Here is a 14,231-nt window from a genome sequence, read left to right as displayed (position 1 = left end):
TGCAAACGGACACCACAAAAACCGACATGGACAGAGTTGATAATTATACATTGTGCAACGAAAATAATCGCCCCGAGCACTCGCCACATGACCAGTAATCATCGGATTTCCAAAGGTGGATTTTTCTACACCGTCGGTGTTATTTATTTTATTTATAAATATTTTCTTCTTCCGCTATATATATATATAGGTACCTACCAAATAACACGAACTCTGTAAAAGTTCAAGTTTCCTCGCATCATGAAGATATATATCTTAATATTCAGATATTCTTCATGGCTCGCATATATCTGTATAGAGTTACATTATACCAATACCTTGCTGTACTCACCTGCACCGGACCAATTTAATTTTTGACGCGTCAAATTATTCTACTACACATTATAATATTAATATCGTCGTCGTTTAGGTGCAATTTTGCTATTGCTATGGGTGACGGCCTGTGGCCTAATGGGAAGTACCAGACTTATGTCTTTGTCTTCCTGTATGATGTAATTCTCGGAGTTTTGGCTTGTTTATTTAGGTGTTATTTTTTGAAGTAGAAAGGTCTTGATTTACATATAGGGTCTTCTGGGTCTGGTACTCCTAATTTTTGAATGTGTGGGTAGAGGGATCTTGTGTTTTTATTAAACATTATCGTAGTGGCTTTCCTGGCATCTTCCTCTATTGACGGGATTTTAGTTATTGCGAGTAAGGATTTGTTTGACTGGTATGGTGGAATGGCTGTTATTGATCTTAGTCCTACGTTTTGCACGGCTTCGATCTTCTTCCAGTTTGACCTACTAATTTTAGGCCCCCATGCAGGTGCGGCGTAGAGGAGGATGGGCCTTATATATATTTTAAATAGAGATAGTCTTGCATTAATTGGGATATGGCTTTTGCTATTTAGCAGCGGATAGAGTGCCGCTCTTGATCGTTTGGCCTTGTTAATTATGTCCTCAACATGATTGTGGAGACTTAGGGACTTGTTTAATGTTACTCCTAAATATTTTGCATCTCTTGACCAGTTGATTTCCGTGTTGTGGATCGTAATTTTCTTTAATTTAGTTGTTGCTTTCGTTCCAAAGAGAATTGCAACTGTTTTGGAAACATTTAGTCGTAATCTCCACTGAGTGAGCCATCTCGTTGTTATGTTTATTTGCCGTTGTAGTCTTAGTATAGCGTAGGTAGCGTTTTTGTTGCTAGTGTGAAACATAGTGTCATCCGCAAACAGAGATGTTGATACCTGTGGTTCGGAAGGTAGGTCGTTGATGAACACGGTATACAATAGTGGGGATAAGCATGAACCCTGCGGAACGCCTGCTTCGATTTGCCTTGTTGTTGACTGGTGGTGGGATATCTTGATAAAGAATTGTCTATTGGTCAGGAATGATTTGATGAGTTTTACCAAGTTAATGGGTGTTCTCGTACCGAGGAGTTTGTGTATAAGACCGTTGTGCCATACCCTGTCGAATGCTTTTTCCATATCTAAGAATAGTGCTGCAGTACGCTGTTTTCGGCCTTGGCTGACAGATAGGTCGTCAATTAGTTTTGTTAGTTGTAGTGTGGTGGAGTGTCCTGTTCTGAAGGCATGTTGTTCTGGACGAGGTTCAATATATTTTTTCAGTCGGAACAAGATTAATTTTTCGAGAATTTTTGACATTGTATTGAGTAACGATATTGGACGATAGTTTTCTGGAGCCGAGTGGAGTTTTCCTGGTTTAGGAATCATAATTACAGCTGCGGTTTTCCAGTATTTCGGAAAGTATGAGTATCTTAGACATGCAGTGTATATTCTGGCAAGAGTTATAATTGATGAGCTGGGCAAGTTTTTAAGTGTGGTATTGGTTATTTGATCCATGCCTGGAGCTTTGGCTTTTGGTAATTTCTTGATGATATCTAGGACTTCATTTGGAGTGATATAGTCGTTGTTTGGTGTTTGGTCGTCGTTGATTATTTGGATGGAGTGTTCCACTTCTTTGTTTGGAGGACCTGGATTATTTGAAAATTGAGTACTCATCGTGTCCGCAAAAAGTTCAGCTTTCAGTTTTTCGTATTCCACTTGTTGTTTTCAGTGGAGCGCATGCCGGTTTTTTCCGTAGTAACCTGCGGTTTAGCTTATAAATTGATTTGTCTTCGAAATTTAAAGTCTGAGTAAAGGTATCCCATTCTTCTTGCCTGTGGGTCTGTAATAGTTTTTTAACATAGTTGATTTGTGCGTTGTACATTTTCTTGTATGTTGGGTCATGGGTTTGTTGCCACCGTTTCCTTAGGATGCGTTTAGTTTCTATTTCTAATAATATTTCCGGTGAGATGGGTGTCCTGTTTGGTTGATTTAATAAGGAGGAATTGTTTGAAAGAGCTTTTTGTATGGATTTTGTTAGTTTCTCGATATTGTCTTCAATCTCCTTTGGATTAGTGATGGCTTGGTGTTTGAGTGGGTGCATTGTCATTTCAGCCTTAAACTTCTTCCAGTTTATTCTACGATTTGCTAGAGGAGGTGTGTTTGTTTTAGGTGATTTGTTGATAGTAATTAGGATTGGGTTGTGATCTGAAGAGAGATCGTTGAAATTTGATATTGTCATATCTTGTTGCAGGTTTGTTAGTGTAATATCCAGTACATCAGGGTTGTGGTGTGGTATAAATGGAAAATGGGTTGGTGAATCTGGAGCGCAAATGGTGTATTGACCGTTCCTTTCCATATGGTCCAGTAGAATTTTCCCCGTCTGGTTTGTTCGTCTGCTGTGCCATGATGGGTGTTTTGCGTTTAAGTCGCCTGCTATAATAAAGGATTCGGTACCATTGGTTAGGGCATCGATGTCTTTGATTTCAATCTTATCTCCTGGACTTTTATATACTGCCGATACACGTACGGTTTTTGCGCCTATTGCCATGGCGATAGTGGTGGAGTCTAGTTTTGTTTTAATGATGATTTCTTCATGAATTATGTTATTTTTTACTAGTATTGCTGTGCCACCAGATGAGGGGCACTCAGGTTTGGGTGGACGGTCTGTTCGATATGTGTAGTAGTTTGGTAATTTGAGAGGGGCTGTTTTGTTTAGGCGGGTTTCCCCGAGTAGTATGATGTCAATTTTGTTTTTCCGAGTGAATTCTGCAAGTTCGTAAGTTTTGTTTGTTATACCATTGCAGTTCCATTGTAGTATTCTCAGTTCATCCATCTTGGTTTAGGGAAACTGAGTCTATTATTGACATTATTGTAGATAGGATGGTTTCCTTGGCAAAGTTGTCTACACAGTCTTGGATGGTAGAAAGGAGTTGTTTAATGATCTTTAGTATTTGGGTAGCGGATATCGTAGGTTCTTTTGCTGTAGTTGGGTTTAGTGTGTTTCTAATGTTATCTGGATTGTGACTTCCTGTTGTATTTTTGGTGACAGCTGAGTATGTTTTGTGAGACGCAGGTTGTTGGCTGGTGTTCAGGTCGTAGGTTTTTGATAGGATTTCAGTGGGTTTATTCTTCTTAAACGAGTTTTGTATTTGAGTGGATTTTTGTTTGACGATCTCTGTATATGAAGGACAGCCTCGGTAGTTGGCCGTGTGGTCTCCATTGCAGTTGCAGCAGGTGGCTTTTGTATCTTTATCTTTAGTGCATGCGCTACTAGCGTGATTGTTGCCACATTTAACACAGCGAGGTGTGTGGCCGCATTGTAGAGAAGAGTGTCCGAATCGCTGGCACGAAAAGCACTGTGCTGGGCCGGATGATCTGTACGGTTCTACTATGACTTTAACGTAAAATAGGTTGCTAATAGTGAAAATGTCTTTAACATTTGGTGAGCGTTTTAAGGATACCATATGTATTGGGATTCTTTTGTCGCCTTTTTGGAAAGCACGTATAAAATTAGGTTCAAATCCGATATCAAAAAGTTCTTTAGAGAGCTCGTCTTCGGTTACGTCGATAGGGATGCCTTTAATTGCTATTTTAAGAGACTTTTCTTGGGGAAGAGCGAAGGTGTGGTAGTCAATCTTGTTTTCGGTCAGGAATTTTTGAACTAGGCGGAATGAGGTTTCTTCGGGACAGTTTAGTTGGATTTGCCAAGGAATTGATGTGGTTTTTGCAGATACTTTGTCAAGGCCTTGTATTGAATACAAGTTTTTCGCAATTTTCCGCCATGGGTTTTCCTCGCATGTTTGAATAAGGATCGGTGGTATGCGGAGAGTTTTAATATCATTAGCAGAGTTGTTCGTAGGTTTGTTTTCACAAAGTTCGGGTGTTGGAGAGCGTGTAGTTGATGATTCGCTTGAGCTACTATGCCAGCTATCCACTGAGTTTACTGATTCAGATGAAGGTGTTGGCGATTTAGGTTGCGTTCGTTGAGGACCTCTTTTCGTCGATGGTGGGTTTGACGATCTCTTTTTCCTCTTGGTCATTGCGCGAGGGGGACCGATTTCGTGTTAGAATGATGTTTTGGGTTTGCCTTCGCTCCGGGGCGAGACCCGGCCACGTGACCTCTCAGGTACACTTGCCTCGTGGTCAGAGGGGGGGGACTAGTAAAAGTAGTACTTACGTAATATAGTGTCTGGGTTTGAAGTTGGTACAGCCGAAGCAGTGCCGTGTTCAACGCTGAGCGTCACTTGATTTGGTGACTTGAGTGTTATCGATGATAAATATTGTGTAATGATGTGTTGTTGTTGTTGATAATTTGATATTTTTAGGTGCAATTTATTATAATATTATAATATTTATATATGCTCGGAAATCGGAATACGCGTATAGGTATATGTTATAATGTTATTACCGTTGTACAAACATCGTACGAGTACGAATGCGCAAATAAACGAGTTTGAATTCGATCATCTATCGGATGATAATATTATTGAACTACTTAATATGAACTAGATTTGTCCGTTTTTATTATATGCATAACGTATGCGCGCACGGAGCCGTTACAACGCATAAATTATAATGATATCATGCACATATTATACACATTATGGTTGATTTGTTTACTCGCTCAGTATGAACTGTTGAATTTGCGTATATTGGCACATCGATTGTAATAATATTATGTATAATATATCTGCCGATTGTTTGCAAAAGTATTTGTGTTCAGCTATACCTATGTGTCCTATATATTATAATATTACATAACGATATTTTTAATAAATATTTATTTTTATTAATCAACCCAATTAACTTTTATTCAGATCGCACTGCAGTTTGGTGTTTAAGTTTTGAAATCCAGATTACTGTGCAGAGTGCGAGTAATCCTTCAGAGTAAAAATAATTAAAAGTTATAATGTTTTATATACGTTTTGTTCGGCTCTAAAACTGCCGGAATAATTGCCGTTTGATTTTATCGTCCCGGACGGTATTATACGGTTTTCTAATTACACAAACTCAATTGCGGATTACCGGCACAAATCTTTAAGGCTCTCGGCCCAACGCGTCGCGTATATATAGCTATAGAATTCTTCCTCGACTCGGAGTTTTCCCCGACGTTATTCGTCCGCGGTGCGCAATATCGTCACATTCCGTGGATTTCGAATTTACCCGAGTGGCGGCCAGTGATGAAATAATAATTATGACGATGATGATAATAATAATAATAATCATAATAGTTCACAAGGTTCGCGACAAACATAAACAATGTCTTGGTACGTCCTTCCTAAAACGATAACACGAAATCGTCTAATAAGAACGTCTTCCTACCCTAATCGTGTAACGAGCGACGGCCGGTTTTGATTAAAGGCCGCGCCCGCGTCTGCAGCACTCGAAATCTAAATTCGTTTACGTGGGTCACGTCGTTTCGCGGATGTAGATCAACAAATGGCGCACACCCATTTGAATGTGGCCATGCGTATCGCACCCACCGGGCTTTTGCGCGCCCGTAAGTTGATCATTAGCCGTGTAAAATAACGCAGACTACAACGGTGATATATGGTGTGGAATGAAGGAAATTTAATAAGGAAAACGGCATTAACCGTAAAGCTGCCTCGAGGGTTTGTTTTTTTTTTCCTTCGTCGTATTGTCTGTTGTCTGCACGGCGTTATAATAATACTATCGTTTTTGTCGGAACCAGCTCGGTGTATATTCGAATGAATTCCACCTTCCGGTGTTTGCAGGGGGGGGGGGGGGAGAATAAAGAACGTTTTGACGAATTGAAAACACCCGAAGCACTACATTTTTGTGTTAAAATATTTTTTATGCTAGGAAACAATACGCTTATAGATGAATAGCATAAAAGTATAACAATATGTGATTATAGTGTTCATAGACTATAAGTAGGTATCGGAATCATAATATTTTATGACAATATTGAACGCGCATAACTATATTATATTCTTAACAATTCAATATTTCCACCAAATATTAAAAATATATCTTCATAACGTTAAATGATGACCAATTGAAACTTTTTATACAAATATATGCTAGACGTTATATTTGAATAGTTAACGTTTTAAAATCGAAAAGTTTCAATAAGTTACGTTGTCATTTAAAAAAAAGCGTTGTTTATAATATGATATTATATAATAATCGATTATTTAATGTGAAAAAAAATACACGATGCTTGCAAGTTACCGTCGAGTATGAATATTAATGTATTATACAATAATCGTTAAATAATATACATATACTATTAAATATATACGTTATGTTCAAAGTACCTATTATCCACCTATTTAATTTTTTGGAAACATTTCATCTTATATATCTTATATTTAAAAAAAAAGTTGACGTGCACATTTATACATTTATTTATTTTTTTTTAAAAACCATAATTTAAATTTTACTTTACTTATCTTGTGCCCTAACCTCAAGATGACGGCACACCAGCATATTATATTATTATGTCGTCTCTGTCGTACAAACGTACAACATCGCAAATTTGTTTTCAGAAGTTTTCTGCACCATGCAATTTCGTGCCGTGGTAACCTTTAACATAGTTGTGTGTTCTCTTCAGATGCGTAAATATTGTTTTCGAGAGGGCTAAATCGATCGCCCCTAAATTACTCGGCTGGTTCTCTTGATAATAATATTAGAACTAATCATGCTCATTACGCATAGTTTACTATTACGTTCACCCCATCGTTCCAGGATTCCATAAACACCGCAAATACACCACGATACCTACAAGAATCTCCGTGATTATCGCCTATCGGTCTTAAGCGACGCGACTGACATATATGGCAAAATGTTATAATATTATTGATAATATTTTTATACATCCGTGTCTTGCGGTGTAAGTACGTGTGCGCTCGTACTGTTGTGTACGACGTAATATTATTTTATTTTATTTTATTAAATATACGGGATAAACCCGTTGAACATATATACACATTATACATATATATATATATATATATATACACATTAATTGTACAAATTATGATGTAGTAATAAATTAACAGCTATACAGTAAATCATAGGCTTAGAAGAAACGAAGGGTCAACATTGGCATTTGACATCATACACGTAATAGGCTCATTTTTAAGGTAATTAGTGGAGGCGAAAGGAACATAAAAAGGAGCAACAGATCGGGAATGACGTTGAGGAACTCTAAAACAAATCAAAGAGAGCAAATAGGAAGAGTCAATAGTACCTTGTAACAAACTATTCAGGAACTTAATGCCCGAGATCCGTCTACGCTCAGCCAGCGAAACCAGCCCTTGTTGTGCAGCAACGGGTCCATAGTTATGGGGTTCACAGGGGATATTCAATCTAAAATTATGGTCTGCGATGCCAATAATTATTGTTGTCCGCGAATATAACACTATAATATTGTATAACGTTAACACTATAATATATATATTATATTATATACTTTTATAGTCACTGCGTATATATTATTATCCGCCGAGCAGGCGTCGTGGCGGTGTTAATTTGGTCTGAAATATATGTTTATAATCTTACAAATGAATTGTCGATTGTAATCTGCCAGCGATGTAATACGTATACACACACGAATGTTGTGGGTAATGCGCGTTTAACGTGGGCGACGGGTGTGCTCTGCGTTTAATAATATATATGTCGAATATAATTTGGCACTGTCTATTAATCAATGGTGCATTTAGTATTCGCAGTGAATGACGTATACGGTTCCCCACGTATAATTGTATAATATTCATATAATATTATTGCGTGATTATGTTACCGTAACTGTAAAAGAAACAAAAAAAGACAACCGATTTTATTAAATGTACCTATATAACGGGACGCCACACCGGTGTACCGCAATACACCGTATAATAATGATATAGAATAATCGCCACATTAGATCTTTAAAATATTATTATCTCTATAAATCTCTGTACTGTAAAATATAATATTACTGATCGGCTATTTGTCTTATTTAATAACAAAGACATTACAGTTAACGCGTTAAGTCTTAACACTATCATCATTATTAATCATTATTGAGACTATAATATTATTATGAAACTAATCTATTGTACCTACCTCGCTATAGCTAAAACAGAACCGTGAAGGTAACAAGCCTCGTATAATATGATAGACGTATAAAAACGATGCGATGTGTGTGTGAAACTGTGTGTCAAAATGTATACTATAGGATACTATAGGTAGGTAGGTACCCAGCTATATCTAAAATAATCAGAAAATCTTTAAGCTTACATAATATATAATATCTGTAAGGCGATTGTTACTATAGAAAGTAATAAATATAATAATTATTGCCTATATATTTTTAATCAAGAATAAAACACAGTGATTCGACCAAAACTTGGGTAGCCAGAGGAACATAATATTATTTTGTCAGTGGTATCATAATATATATTATATATTTATATATATATACATAGAAATATTATAATGCGTATACGATTATAAAACGCTATAAATTAAATAACGTTTATAAAAACTGGTACAACTACTTATACAGATATATATATATATATATTATATTATATTATATCTGTCGGTGAAGAGTAACTATGAATTAATTATCCCGGTGCACCTAACACCACTCGGGAGAAAAATAATACATATTTATTATATATGAATTAATGAATATAATATAGAGTATCGAAAAATAAAATACCAATAAAAAATTTGGGTCGTTTTAACGAACAAAAATAAAACATGATAAGTACTCTTGACTGCGTATATACGCACATTATTATTATAAGAGCACGCGTGTAAATATAATATCGTGTGGCCGTGTGTGTAGAACGATGCGAGTTATCGAGCTTCTTGAAAATATACCTCGGCGTGTTTTCAGTTGAAAATAGTATAACTTTCCATAACGTAATCGCTTTAAGTTTTCGATTTCGAGGGGGGGGGGGCAGGCAAAGCGGCGACGGAAACAATAACACACAAAATATGTATTTCATTGTACACCGAAAGTATGAAATATTTAATATTCTTCTACAACTTAGGTTCTATATCGGCACGCGCGTAAAGGGTCGTACAACAAGACTCGAGGAGGCTATAATTTAATAACGTCATGGTAAGCTGGTCTCGGTCTCGAAAAGACTTATATAATATGTTTACCTTTCGAGCGCAGCACGCACAGCACAAGCAACAGTTCAACTAGCCAAATGCTCATCCGTCGCGTAGTCCATTATTAGATTACATATAATACGCCACCGCTCGAACTAATTGTGTCTCAATCCAGGGACTCTTGCAACCTATAAAATATACTTCGTGTATAAAGCGTGATTGTTTTAAATAACGCATGTTTTTGTATTATGAAGCATAATTTCTAAGAAAGTCTTTACACATAAAGGTATTATAAAATATTGAAGGAATCGTTTTTTTTTTTTATCAACATTAATATAATATTATTATACTAGGCATCTTAGATATATAGTTGAAAAGGATGAAGCGGCTGCGTATGTCCGTGATATTGTGTTGCATTACTTAACAATATCAGCCTAACTTGAATTTCTCATACACAATCATAAACCAAATAAGCTATTCATTTGACAATAATCATGAATCGATATTAAAAAAATAACGCAGTGTTCTAAGCATTTTAAATTATATAAATACTAACGGATATAGGTAATGAGTGTTATAAGAATAATTTGCGTTTGTATAATACTATTATGCTGTGTATATTGATTTCCTATTAATTTTACTTATATGTTATTCGTTTTCAAGTCACATATAATATAGTTATATATTCAATTTGTATATTATATTTACCTAGTAGTAGTAGTAGTGTATTTGCATGACTTGCGAGCGCCGTATTCAATTTAACGTTTTGTTTGTTTTTCCAGAGAGTCTTGTCGCTTGAGATTTCGAAGGTGCAAAATCCGAAAACCGGTGAAAAAATAACGGTAAGATATTCTAAAAAACTGTTTAATAATAAATGCTACTCTTGTAGATGTATAAATATTTCCGTGTCTTAAGCTGTCTAGTCCATATTGGACACTCGCCCACTGGCCACTACCCAGTTCAATAACAGTTTACATTATAAATTATAATAAGTTGAAAATAAATTAGTTATCATTACATTATTTGATGATTTAATTTTTGGTTGTTCGTTTGTTTAAGAACAACCATATTAGGTAGTCTAATATAAATTAAACAAACTTGTAGACGAAAACGATGATTTATCCAATTAAAACAGTGTTCCTAACTGTTTTAATTCCGTAGGTATTAATATTTGTGGAAAAAATATAATTATTATTTTACACGAGAAAAGTTTTAAATTTAATTTTGTCTTTTAAATTTTAGATACAAAGCGAATTCTGGATTTATTTTAAATGAAGAAATTTAAATTAAAATAACTTCCAGCGCGTAACTGGTTTAATTATGTTGTTCGTCCGCTGTTCATATATATTATAATAAGTGAACATAATAATATGTACCATGTAAGTGCACTGCATGTTTTCGTGAGTACATTATAGTCTTGTAGTCCGGTCTAATATATATTATGATACTAACACAAAATTACTATATATCAGTTTTTTTGTTGTTAATGGTCGTGGGTCACAAGTAATGTCGGCGTACGCGTCTGTCTGAGCTGCTGATGTAAAAAAATGTACATGAAACATCCGTATAGTGTTAATCTGCACGAATAAATGATCCGATCCTCAGTACGCGCTCGTAATTTCGCACGATAATATTATATTATCTTAGCAATAATAATAACAATAATAATAATAATAATAATAGTAATAATAAATTAAGCTAGTAGACGATACCGGCGTGTATGTCACGTCACGGAAGCGTTAAGGACACGTCGTTTCGAATGAAAATCCGAAATTGACGCGTATATAATTAAAAACTATTACTGCGGGAATCGATTTAACGCGCCACGGATTGATGGCGGCGGCGAACAGCGTGGCCTGCGGTTGCGTTCAGATCTACTCCACACACACACACACACACACACACACACACACACACACACACACACACACACACACACACCGTTTTAATGAGCCACACCGGAATAGAGTATTTAAGTACCACGACGATATAGGTATTATATTAAATAATCACACGGCACGGTACACAGGCATATAGGTTAGGCATACCACCCACGACAGATGACCTGAGCCGAGTGTATAATAAGAGTATAATAGGTATATATTTTCTATAATACTCACATTATAATATTATTATATTGTAAGCTCAATAATATGCTCGAAACGGCGTTTGATTTTCAGCCGTCTAAATTCACTCCGGAGACTATACGCGACCTACCGCGTTCGCGAAAGTCTCCTCCCGTGTCGTATTTATAAACATCTCCACGGCCTCCCAATATATATGAATATAATATTATCGAAAGACCACGACAATATTGTATTGTTATATTTATTATTGCACCTACAGATGCCTATCGGAATGTAATACTCAGCGGCACAACTCAGCACTGGGATACTACACGAAATGTTGGTAAATACTACCTAACTCCACTCCAAACTTTAAACGATTTCAAATAGTGAGCTACAGGCTCGAAATTCTTAGCGAAAATATTCTGATTAAGTAAAAAAATAATATACTTACAAATGTAAAATTATCATTGAAAAAAGTTAAAACTTTAAAAGTAGTAGCTGGTAATAATAATATAATATTTTTTAAAAACTAGGTACCTAAGTATTATATACTTGACAAGAAAATATCTGTAAGTATAGTGTATTGTATGTATTATACCTAGTTTATATAATAAATTAAGAAACATGTATGTTGTAATACATAAACATGTTTTTTTTCGAAACCAAGTTAATAAGACATTTGGTATAAAAATTCTCTAAAAAAAATTAAATATTTTACCTCAAAATTAATAGTTATTTTCAAAATATCTATACATTAGCTTTTAAACATGAATGGTTTTTGTATAGAATAAATACTGAATAAGTGTTCTTTTATAACACATTCATAATAAATAAAAATAATATATTTTGACTGCATAAAATATTTAATAAATTAGACATTACATTTAGCTACAAAAAAGAGGGTTAGGATAATCAAATATTAAAATGTATAATACTGAACGTCAAATGTTAAATACATAAAATTCTAATGCTTTTATTTAAGTACAAATTATAATAATTGGAATAAATATATTCGAATCGATATTCTTTACAAAATAAAAGATTGATAACAAATTTACAAGACTGACATTATTGAAATTACTATTATTAATATTGTTGTTTTTTTTGTGAAAATGTATTGACATATGGGTGGTCAGAGCGATATATAATCAAAACAATTCTAAAGTAAACCGAAATTTGTTTGTATTGTGCGCACATATAATTATTGGCACGTGTGCGCTATAATATATTATGTTCAACTCAAACAAAATAAACCTGTTTTATGACTTTTATTTATTTATCGATGGGAAAAAAGGTAGTAAAATTTCAAATGTCATATTTTCATCTTAACCAATTGGGTGTATCTTATGCATTATAATTATTGATTTGACTTGTACTGCGATAATGATATTAAAATCGTATCTGTGTGGTGTTTACGCCAGTATCAAACATTGTATATTATAATATCTAAATATGATATTACCTACGCATTTTGTTCAATCACATTCATACGTACACGTTATACATATTTATATGCGGGATATTATAATCATAATATAATACAAATTACGTGTGCCCAATAAACCGTTTATTGTTCATTCGACTTCGATGCGTAGTTTAAAAAGTATTGTAAATTGTACCAATAATGTTTAAGTCGTCTGTAACAGTAACTTAAATGATATTTCAGAAAATTATTTAATAATTTACATTTTCACGGCGGTTATCAATACATATTCTGAATATAAAACAACATTTTTGCGGTACGATGGAGACGTGGTGCATAAATATAATAAACACACACACACACTCGCGCGCGAGTATTAAGTTATATGTACGTTATTTACAACGCGTACATCACACTAGAACTACTAGTAAAAGCTTTTGGCGTTTATTATTATAATTTGTTGTATGCGCGCGTAAGTTTCGAACCATGACTTAAAAATCGTTTTAAAAACATAAACTGCCATTATTATTCAAATGATACTATTAAACCTATATTCTGTTACCACTCTCCGCAGAAGCGCTTGTAGCACATTAAGGGTTGTTACCGCACCGCCGCCGCCGCTGTATGCTCACCCTCCGCGACACTCACCATGCGTATATAATGCATAATCAACGCTTGTCCTAATTTATTTTGATAATCCAAGAAACCTACAAACGTCCAATATTATTCAATAGCAAATATTACGTAACACAAATTCGAGGAATTAACGTGTACCGTAATATCATTATATTAATATATTATAATATTATAGGTATGCGTTTTATTAATTTTAATATGGGTAATTCATAGAGCGGATTTTATTTTAAAAAAAGTTAATCTTTTTTTTATGTACATGCATAACATTTATAGTTTATAAGTCTTATAACTCCTGCACAACATCAACATAATATAATGCCTATATAGCTATTTTATTTTTTAATTTAATTGTTATTGGAGTAGGTATTACTGAACTCGAATAAAAAACCATCCCTTTTTTTGTATATATTATAGTAACATTATGTTCCACAATATCATGGGATTTTTTTTTTGATATTTAATTACAAAAAAATAAATCAAATTAATCCTGAAACATCCCAATAAAATGGAAAAATACGGGTGGAATTTAATTAAATTTCTTTTCGGGATAACCTTTGGTCCCTGTTAAATATATTAAGCTGTCCTCTTGATAACCTAGTGGTTATATTCGTTAACTCAATTACAAGATAAATAAATTCTCGAGATACTGTGCATTCAATGTAGTTTTGTTACAATTATATTACTCGTGTTCCTAATATTTGTT

General features: G+C 34.5%; 1 protein-coding gene across 1 annotated transcript in view; it reads left to right on the top strand.

Moving 5' to 3' along the window:
• Positions 1–14,231, top strand: part of LOC132942584 (cardioacceleratory peptide receptor) — a 237,445-nt gene that overhangs the window by 71,105 nt on the left and 152,109 nt on the right. Inside the window, exon 3 of the mRNA XM_061011133.1 lies at positions 10,183–10,242. The gene's annotated coding sequence lies outside the window, so the exon portion shown is untranslated. The remainder of the gene's footprint in view (positions 1–10,182; positions 10,243–14,231) is intronic.

The sequence above is a fragment of the Metopolophium dirhodum genome, chromosome 4 (assembly GCF_019925205.1).
Source record: "Metopolophium dirhodum isolate CAU chromosome 4, ASM1992520v1, whole genome shotgun sequence".
NCBI lineage: Eukaryota > Metazoa > Arthropoda > Insecta > Hemiptera > Aphididae > Metopolophium > Metopolophium dirhodum.
This window is presented reverse-complemented; position numbering and strand designations above follow the sequence as displayed.